Raw genomic sequence first — 10,557 nt, 5'->3', positions numbered from 1 at the left:
GGAATGACGTGACCAATCCTGAACAGTAGAATGTAGAAAGGAAGCCATAAAGACCCCTTTCAGGCCTGGCCCTAAAACCTTTGCACGATCATCTCTGCTCTGCTCTTCCACAGTGACCAAGGAAATCACAAATTGAAAGCAACAGTGTCAAAAAATATAATGATATACATGTTACCTGCAGACTGTGGTAAGTGCAAGCAAGAAACTGTTTTTGTATTAAGTACCAAGATTTTGAGATTGATATACCAGTTAGTATTGCTTATTGTGATTATGTGTTAAGTAAGCTCCTATTGTTCTACCTTTTAATACTGGCAAAACAAAAGGCAGAAAAAAATAATTTTTGAAGCCCTAGCAAAGAATTATACAAACTTATAGATCATTGAAGCTCCAGGATCTATTTCAGGTTCTAGCAGAATTCCTGACATGACCCTCTGTTACTCATTTCTTGTTCCATACATTTAGCTCTTTCTTTTCAGAAGCTGCCACATCATGTTAATATCTTGAGATTTTTAGTTGGTTGAATGGGACCTATTTCTCACCCCACACCCCAAAAAAGGCATGTTCACAACCTATTCCCCAGAGACTCTGAATGTGAACTTACTCAGAAAAGGGGTCTTTGCAGATATCATTAAATTAAAGATCTTGGGATAAGATTTCCCTGGATTACCCAAGTGGATCCTAAATCCAATGGCAAGGATCCTTATGAAGTGTAAAAGACACAAACACACAGGAGAAGGCCATGTGAAGTGGGAGGTAGACATTGGAGTTGTGCATCTGTAAACCAAGGAACACCTGGAGCCACCAGAAACAGGAGGAGGCACGGAAGGATTGTCTGCTGGAGACTGCAGCAGGAGCATGGTCCTACCAGCACCTTGATTTCAGACTTCTGGCCTCCACGATTATGAAAGGACAATATTTTGCTGTTTTAATTTTTTTTTTTAATGTTTATTTATTTTTGGCAGAGAGAGAGAGAGAGAGAGACAGACAGAGCATGAGCCAGGGAGGGGCAGAGAGAGAGGGAGACACAGAATCTGAAACAGGCTCCAGGCTCCGAACTGTCAGCACAGAGCCTGACGCGGGTCTCAAACTCACAGACTGCGAGATCATGACCTGAGCTGAAGTCAGATGCTCAAGCGACTGAGCCACCCAGGTGCCCCAATATTTTGCTGTTTTAAAGTGCCATTTGTAGTAATTTGTGATGGCAGCCTTAGAAAATGAATACAGGCTTCACCTTCCCTACAGACTGACCAAAGAGTATGATGCAGGGTCCCCACTTGCCCCAACCTTCTTCTAAGGAAAATATCATGGGCTCCTTTGTCCAAATGGATTTTTACTGTTCATTACTATTGGAAATAAGCCAGCGATGACCAAAAGTAGTAACTTGGAGAAATTACAAAGAAATCTTTAAAAAGCTTTTTTGGTGACTATTCAACTCTGTGCTCTTGACATCCCTGATTGTATGACACCCAAAAGCCAGGGTGAACCTCTACATTTATTTATAAGAGTCAAGCTCACCAAACAGCCCTTTCCCTCAGTGATCTCCAATTTCTTTTTTTTTTTTTAATCGTACGTTTGTACTTACTGGTAGTTTTTGAACACACACCCCCGTAAATGTGTATCTTTTTTATATTTTTGTGGATGAAACACACATAACATAAATTTTACCATCTTAACTATCTTTAAGTGTACAATGGGGTGACATTAAGTACATTCACAATGTTGTGCAACAACTTCCAGAATGTTCTCATCATCCCTAAGGGAAATTCTATAGCTATTAAGCAATAACTCCCCATTCTCTGTTCCACTCAGCCTCTGGTAACTTCTATTATACTTTCTGCCTCTGCATTTGTCTGTTCTAGGTACCGCATATAGGTGGGGTCATACAATATTTGTCCTTTTGTATCTGGCATATTACTCAGCATGTTTTCCAGGTTCATCCCTATCGTAGCATGTTTTTGAGGAACCATCATGCTATTTTCCACCACTATGGTATCATTTTACATTCCCACCAGCCTTGCACAGTTTGCCATTTCTCTACAACCTCACCAACACTTATTTTCTGCTTTTTGGATAACAGCCAACCTAATGGATGTGGTCATTTATTTTTAAGGCATGTATCCATTTTACTATAAGTCTTTGTTATTTATGAAATATAAAACTAGAAAATCTGAATTTTAAACCTGAAAAAGATAAATATAATCTATATTTTTAAACAAATTTAAATTTTATTTATTAATGCTTCTTAGAACATTGTTCATACTTCAAACTTAACATTCATATTAATGATTTTACTGTACACAGGTGATTAAATATAACTTGTTCTATTTTTTAGACCTCAGTTCAACATTTTGTGATATCACTGAGTTTTAATGGCTATCATCTGAAAAAAAGCCCCCTATGCAGATATTTATACCCACATGGAAAAACTATATAATTGGTTATAAACCCAGAAGTTTAATTTTCAATGTTTTCCTGTTAAAATGCCACTGATATTAGTCTGTTTCTTTGTAAATGAATCTGAAAATATTGCATTTTCTTATTATTATCAAATAGTTTCAAAACTCGCTAACACTCTCTATTTTGAAGGATGTTTTTCAACAGAAAAATTGGATTCCAATTTTCTAAGTTTGAGAGAAGAAAATTTGTATGTGACACATTTACATTGTTTTTGACAATAAAATCACATAACAGTGGGAACATTTCCAAACATCCAATTTCAATATGCTTTGTTCATAGCAGGAGTTTCTTTTGAAAAGCAATTACTTTCTTTTTCATTGTTAAAACATCACTTTAAACTTGGGGGATAGATTAAGTATGTTTATATTTTCAAAAAACGTCTGCTGGGTAGCATACTATTGACCACCACTTGTCAGCACAGAAAAGGACAGCAAATTTAGAACACTTGTCTTTTTGTTTAAAAACAATGCAAAATTCATCTTTAAGTCAAACAACTCTTTAGTGTTTTGCCATGAGAAATGTAGTACAACTGTTAGGATACAAAAGGATTTCCAAAGCCTCTCTCCATCTCATTACAAAAGCCACTATTTTATTTTGTTTCTGTAAAACTAAGTGTACCAGTATTCTCTGTATCATGGGAAAGGCAGTACTTCAGGACAGGGTTATTGCAAATGAAAGAGTGAGGGGGCCAAGTCAAGCTCACTACTTGGTGGGATTTGTGCTTAATAGTCCAAAACTATCTCCCTCCTAGCCCCATAATGTGGCCTTGCAATTTAACTTTGCAGCTCCTTCCATCAAGAGACAGAGACTACAAGGGTGCCTGGGTGGCTCAGTAGGTTGGGCAACCGACTTCAGCTCAGTTCTTGATCTCACAGCTCCTGAGTTCAAGCCCCACGTCAGGGTCTATGCTGACAGCTCCGAGCCTGGAGCCTGCTTCGGATTCTGTGTCTCCCTCTCTCTGTCACACACTGTCTCTCTCTGTCTCTCTCAAAAATAAATATATATATACATATATATGTATATATAAAGAGATAGAGACTACAGGGGACCCTCAAACAACATGGAGGTTAGGCATGCCCCCCCACCCCCTGCCCACCAGCCAAAACTCCACCTACAACTTTGGACTCACCCAGAACTTAACCAGTAATAGCCTTGCTGTTGACTAGAAGCCTTACTGATAACATAAAGAGATGATTAACACATATGTTGTATATGTATTATATACTGTATTCTTAAAACAAAGTAAGCTAGGGAGAAAATGTTATTAAGAAAATCATTAGGAAGAAGGGTGCCTGAGTGGCTCAGTCAATTGAGCATCCGATTTAGGCTCAGGTCATGATTTCACAGTTCGTGAGTTTGAGCCCCACGTTGTGTTCTGTGCTGATAGCTTGGAGCCTGGAGCCTGCTTCAGATTCTGTGTCTCCATCTCTCTCTGCCCCTCCCCCACTCGTGCTCTCTCACTTTCTCTCTCAAAACTAAATACACACTTAAAAATTTAAAAAAAGAAAAAATCATAAGGAAGAGAAAATACATTTATGGTACTTTAGTGTATTTATCAAAAAAAAAAAAAAAACTTGCATAGCTCAAATCCATGTTGTTCAAGGGTCAACTGTATTTCCCCTCCCCTTGGATCTGGGCATCCTTGTGACTTGTTTTGGCCAATGGACTATGGCAGGAACACCAGAGGGCAAGTTTCAAGTATGGGTCCCTAGACACCGAGTGCTTCTGCTCTTGCTCTTGGAATTCAGCTACCAGGTGATCAAGTAGAGGCTTCTTAGAAATGCAAATCTCTCAGCCTTTTCCCCCAGAGATTCTGCTTCAGTGGGTCTAAGGATACACATTTTTAAAAATTTTTTTTAATGTTTATTTATTTTTGAGAGAGAGACAGAGCATGAACAGGGGAGGGGAAGAGAGAAAGGGAGACACAGAATCTGAAGTAGGCTCCAGGCTCTGCGCTGCCAGCACAGAACCCCATGCGGGGCTTGAACCCACCAACCCTGAGATCATGACCCGAGCTGAAGTCGGACGTTCAACCAACTGAGCCACCCAGACGCCCCTAAGGGTACACGTTTTTATCAAGCATCAGAAGCAATTCTGATTCAGGAAGTCTTCAGATAACACTTCAGAAAACCTGTGGATCTTGATTATGGAACTGAAGTCTAAGCATATTATAAGAACCAGAAAATACATAAGAACTCATAAAGCTCACTTAGAGCCTAAAATGTGTGCCAACTTTGCAAAATTCTTGAGCTGGAATCTAGTCCTGACTTTGCATTTTACTAGCTCCCTGATCTTCAATAATTTCCCTAACCTCTTTAAGCTTCAGTTTTCCTAAATATAAAATGGGAATTTTATTGAGCTCTTAAGTCTATTGCAAGAATGAAATGAGATAAGCACTCAACACATAACCTGGTGCACAGATGTTTAACTATTTATTATTCTTGTCTCATTCTTATATTGCTACCTTTAAATAGCTACTGCCTGGGTGGCTCAGTCGGTTAAGCATCCAACTTCAGCTCAGATTATGATCTCACAGTTCATGGGTTCAAGCCCCACATCAGGCTCTGTGCTGACAGCTCAGGACCTGAAGCCTACTTCAGATTCTGTCTCTGCACTTCCCCCACTCATGCTCTGCCTCTCTCTCCTTCAAAAATAAATAAACATCAAAAGAAATTTAAAAATATAAATAAATAAATAAATAAATAAATAAATAAATGGCTAGCTTCTCCTCTCAAAGGGCTAATTTGCATTTCTAGACACCTTCAAACCCCTCAACAGAAACCCTGTGTCACACAAAGTTAGGCTCTGGAATCAGTCATACCCTGGTTCCTGTTCCAAACCCCACATCTATTAGCTTACCCCAATGTGACGACTTAACCCAAGTGTCAGTTTTTGCATCTGTGAAACGGGAACAAGGGGGTATGACCTTATACCACAGGGTTGTAAAGATTAGAAGAGTTAATGTATGAAAAGCCCTTCTTCACCCAATGCTTAGCACGTTGTAAACCAGAGCAAATATTGCCTATTAGCTTTATTTCCTCAAGGCTCATCCTCACACACCCTGAAATTTCAATCAAGAAAAGAACACCTGCAGTTTTCCAAGAAACAACCTAGAAATTCAATGGTAAGGCTGCATCACAAGTGTTCTTAGAATTTGGTGGGATTATCCTGTCACATGACAGTGTTAATAGAACAATTAGAGGCAGGACCACTGGAGGAAAGGAAAAAGAGGACCCTTCCCTAGAGGTTTTGCTGAGGCACCAACTCTCAAAGCAGACACATCTAGTATTTGGAGCTGCACCAAAAGGAACAAACTTAGTTTTGCTGGCCTTGCATTGCCCAAAGCTCACCTGTGAGAACACTGAATGCAAAGCATTTGTGGCCACCACAGACCAGGTCAGAGCTGCGAGGCCCAGGGAGTTATTTGGGTTAATGGTAGAGGCATCCTCTCTTCTCCATGACTTCTTTCAAACCTAAGCCAGGCCCTCCAAGCCTGCCATCTGAAAAAGCTCTTTACCTGGTCCTTCTGCCCCTTGTTCTTCAGTCCCTCCTCTCCACTCAGCTCAGCGTGGCACAGTTATTTACCAAACCCTGCTTGCCTCCTTTTACACTTGTGGGTAAAAACCTATAGTGGCTGCTCCCATTGGGTCCGATATAAATGTCTCATTCTTACTGCAGTAGGCTTTATCCCTCCACATGTATGAAATTCCTCTCAGACATGTTCATAACAACATCAGCAATTCCCCGACTACCAGAGGTGTGTGAAGGTGGTGCTCTCTCGAACATGCAGGTGGCCCAGGTAGACGACTTGGAGTCCAGCAAAATTTCCCCATACCCTGACACCTGACATCTTATCTCATTGCATTCTAGCCAGAAGATAACAAGATCCTTTAGGTTGTTTTAATATGCATTAATAATAAATCTAGCATATCCAATCATTTTCCAATTTTTTGGTTTTCTCACTGCTTACATTTTATTACTTTTTGTGGCAAGATATTCTCTCTCTCTCCCTTTCTCTCTCTCTCTCTCTCTCTCTCTCTCTCTATATATATATATATATATATATATATGTATGTATTTAATGTTTATTTATTTTTGAGAGAGAGAGGAAGACAGAGTGTGAGTGGGGGAGGGGCAGAGAGAGAAGGAGACAGAGATCCCAAAGCAGACTCCAAGTTCTGAGCTGTCAGCACAGAGCCTGATGCAGGGATCCAACCCATGAACCGTGAGATCATGACTTGAGCCAAAGTCGGACACTTAACCAACTGAGCCACCCAATTTTCTCTCTTTTAAATCAATTTCAGCTTTTAAGTATGTTCCCCTGGTTATTGCAAAAAGTCACTTGCTTGGATAGATTCTCCCATAATCATGTCCTGTGTCTTACTTCAGGATTATAGGGTGGGAATCCTCCACAAGTGATCCTTGGCAGTGAGCTGTCTCTAGTGGTAAGGGGATGCCCAGGCTCCATGAAGTGTGACAAAGTCGCCTTGCATTTCTCAGAGCATGAAGAAAACTCATAACAACAACAGCAACAAACAAACAAATAACAACAACAACAAAACTAAAAAGACATAACTATAAACACTGAAAAGCTTGCCTACTGGCCTTTGGTGCTGAGTATTTTTCTGAGAATTATTTACGGGAAAGCAAATATGTTTTAACCTTTTAGCAAAGGAGAAAGACTCCTCAAAGCCTTGGTTCAGGAGAGGATCCAGGTTCCACCTCTGGCTCTAGCTGAAAATATGAAAGTTTCTTTCTTTTTTTTAATGTTTATTTTATTTTGGAGAGAGAGAGAGAGACAGCATAAGCAGGGGAGGGGCAGAGAGAGAGGAAGACACAGAATCTGAAGCAGGCTCCAGGCTCTGAGCTGTCAGGACAAAGGCTGATGCAGGGCTTGAACTCACAAGCTGTGAGATCAGGACCTGAGCCTAAATAGCATGCTCAACCAACTGAGCCACCCAGGTGCCCTGTAAGTTTCTTTCAACTCAAATATTTCTCAACGTGTTCAAAGAGCCAGGGTTTTATTCTGTGATTCTAAACAATATTTTCTCCATAAACCACACTTCTGAAGCTGATAATCAATTCCAACGCTTAATAAAGCCTTTCATGGGGCGCCTGGGTGGCGCAGTCGGTTGAGCGTCCGACTTCAGCCAGGTCACGATCTCGTGGTCCGTGAGTTCGAGACCCGCATCAGGCTCTGGGCTGATGGCTCGGAGCCTGGAGCCTGTTTCCGATTCTGTGTCTCCCTCTCTCTCTGCCCCTCCCCCGTTCATGCTCTGTCTCTCTCTGTCCCAAAAATAAATTTTAAAAAAAGTTGAAAAAAAAAAAAAAAAAAGCCTTTCATTAGAATACATACCCAAGTCAAAATATATAACCTTTTAAACAAACCAATTCAAAAGAACTATCCTCCTCAGCTTATTGGATCCAGATATCAAAGTGTAGGGTACACAAGAATGACACAAAACACATATTCAAAATTCACTTTCTGGGGCACCTGAGTGACTCAGTTGGTTAAGCATCCAACTCTTAATTTCAGCTCTGGTCATGATCTCATCGTCATTGAGTTTAACCCCCATGCAAGGCTCTGTGCTGACAGTGTGGAGACTCTCTTTCTCTCTCTCTTTCTCTCCCTCTCTCTCCCTCTCTGCCCCTCCCCTGCTCATACTCTCTTGCTCTCACTCTCACTCTCTCTCTCTCAAAATAAATAAACATTATAAAATAAAATAAAAATAAAATGTGTTTTTCCAGCTTCAAACCAGAAATATCAACCTAGGTGACTTTAATACAGATGGGTCAAGGCTACAATTTGAAAAACATTTCTTTGGACGTTAGACAACTGAACAGAAATTGCTAAATACCATCCATCCTATCTTGTTATGGAGCTTGCCAAGGAAGCTTTCCTGTCTGCTTACCAGACAGGAAAAAAAAAAAAAAAAAGAAATTTTGTGTGGCTAGCTGTGTCCTCTCTCTTATGAGGCAAGCAAAGCCCCCACCCCAGCAGAACTTCTCTTATGGCTCCTTGGCCCAAATTTGGTCCTTGTGGCAATGATAGCTACAAGGGAGTCTAAGAAGCCTAGCAACAAGACTGTCAATGATCATTCTAGGTGCTTCATGACCCATCCTCTAGGGCTTAGCACATTGCCACCCTCAATACAATCAGAACCCTGTCTGAAAAGAAGATGGAATGAAGATTAAACAACTCATAGTGTCTACCTCAAAAGGGGAGGAAGCAAACATGTTGAATACCTACTACATGGAAAGTTCTGGAATAAGTACTTAGACTTTTTTAAAAAAATATCATTGAGGAGGGGCTGGGATGGCAGAACAGCATGAAAGTTTCTTTTTGCATCTCTCATCCCTGAAATGTAGCCAGATCAACATTAAACCATCTTGCACACCTAGAAAACTGATTTGAGGATTAACACAACAACCTGCACAATCTGAACCAGAGAACTCAGCAGGCACATGGCATGGAAAGGTGAACTGGGAGAGAGAGGGTAGAGAGCTGTTTTTGCTTGCGGAGAGAGGATGGAGATGGAGGGAGGGTACAGGAAAGCACCCCACACACACAAAGCAGCTAGAGAGAAAAGAAGGAGTAAGCAAGAAACTGAAAAAAAAGGGAGAAAGGAGAAAGAAGAGAGTTTAAATTCCATTAAGACTCTATAACATGGGGAGCACAGAGTCTGAAACTCCACAGCTCGATACCTGGCAGTGCTGTGGTGGGAAGGGCGAATCCCCAGGAGCAGAGAGTGAGGTCCAAGGGGTCCTCCGGCCACACGGGGAGAGGTGGTTCCCCTGCTGGAAGGACATTTGGTATAGGCTGTGCGGCCCCCCGCCCCCCTTCCACAGGCAAAGGTCCCAGCAGACCCTAAAGAACAACCACATTTGCTGGTGTTGGAACAAGGACGTTAAGGTGGAACTGATATCAGACGTCTGTTGAGATCTTCCATAATTCCTGAAATGCTGCTGCTTTACAATCACATGAACTTTTTCTGGGGCAAGCTGGCACCCAGCCGCAGTCTCTGGGCAACGGCAACAACACGGTCCCACGAACATTCCTGGGTGCAGCCAGCACCTGGACATGGCTTGGTGAGACCCTCTCCCAGAAAGTCTGAGCGGGACAAATCACAGTCTGTCAGAAGTGAGGGGTTGGGAAACAGCCGCATCTGAGATAAAACTTAGGAGGGACGTGCCACTTGGCAACTTGTCGGCTTGGTCATGGACAGAGTAAAAGTGGGAAGTGGATGGAAGCTGGAGACAAAGGAGGGGTGCTTGTTGCCATTCAGGGAGAGCACAGAGTTCTGATACTAAGACTGGGTAGCTGGGTGACACCATTTTCACCCCTCCCATGCATGTGCATACATGCCTACAGGTGCCACAGCAATCCATGCAAGTAAGCTAAGCAACACCACCTAGTGGAGAACAAAGCCATTCCACTGAGCCCTGCCCAACTGGGCCAACCTTGCTCTTCAGGAACACCACAAGTCTCCCCGCCTGCTTAGTTTATGGACTATAAAGCACTTCATAGTGTGACTTCTAAGGGAAACCAATGTAATTTCAATTGTATTAAAGTCTCTTCTCTCGTTCATCTTTTCAATTTTTTTTTCTTTTCTTTTTTTTTTATTTTTATTATTTTTTTTTTTAATTTTTTTTTTTCAACGTTTATTTATTTTTGGGACAGAGAGAGACAGAGCATGAACGGGGGAGGGACAGAGAGAGAGGGAGACACAGAATCTGAAACAGGCTCCAGGCTCTGAGCCATCAGCCCAGAGCCTGACGCGGGGCTCGAACTCACGGACCGTGAGATCGTGACCTGGCTGAAGTCGGACGCTTAACCGACTGCGCCACCCAGGCGCCCCTTTTTTTTCTTTTCTTATTCTTGAATACAGAAAGACAAAAACCATTTTTTTATTCTCTATTTTTACCAAAAATATTTTTCATTACTTTTTTCTACTATATCTTTTACTTTTTTGTAAAAATTTTAAATTGTATTTTACTTCCATCCTTTCATCTTATTCGATTTTATTGTATTCATTTTTTCAAATTTTCAAAAGTTTTCCTTATTTTTTCTTTTTTCTTTTCTTGTCTTTCCATTTTTTC

This window comes from Neofelis nebulosa, chromosome 3 (assembly GCF_028018385.1).
Source record: "Neofelis nebulosa isolate mNeoNeb1 chromosome 3, mNeoNeb1.pri, whole genome shotgun sequence".
NCBI lineage: Eukaryota > Metazoa > Chordata > Mammalia > Carnivora > Felidae > Neofelis > Neofelis nebulosa.
Note: the sequence above shows the minus strand (reverse complement) of the source record.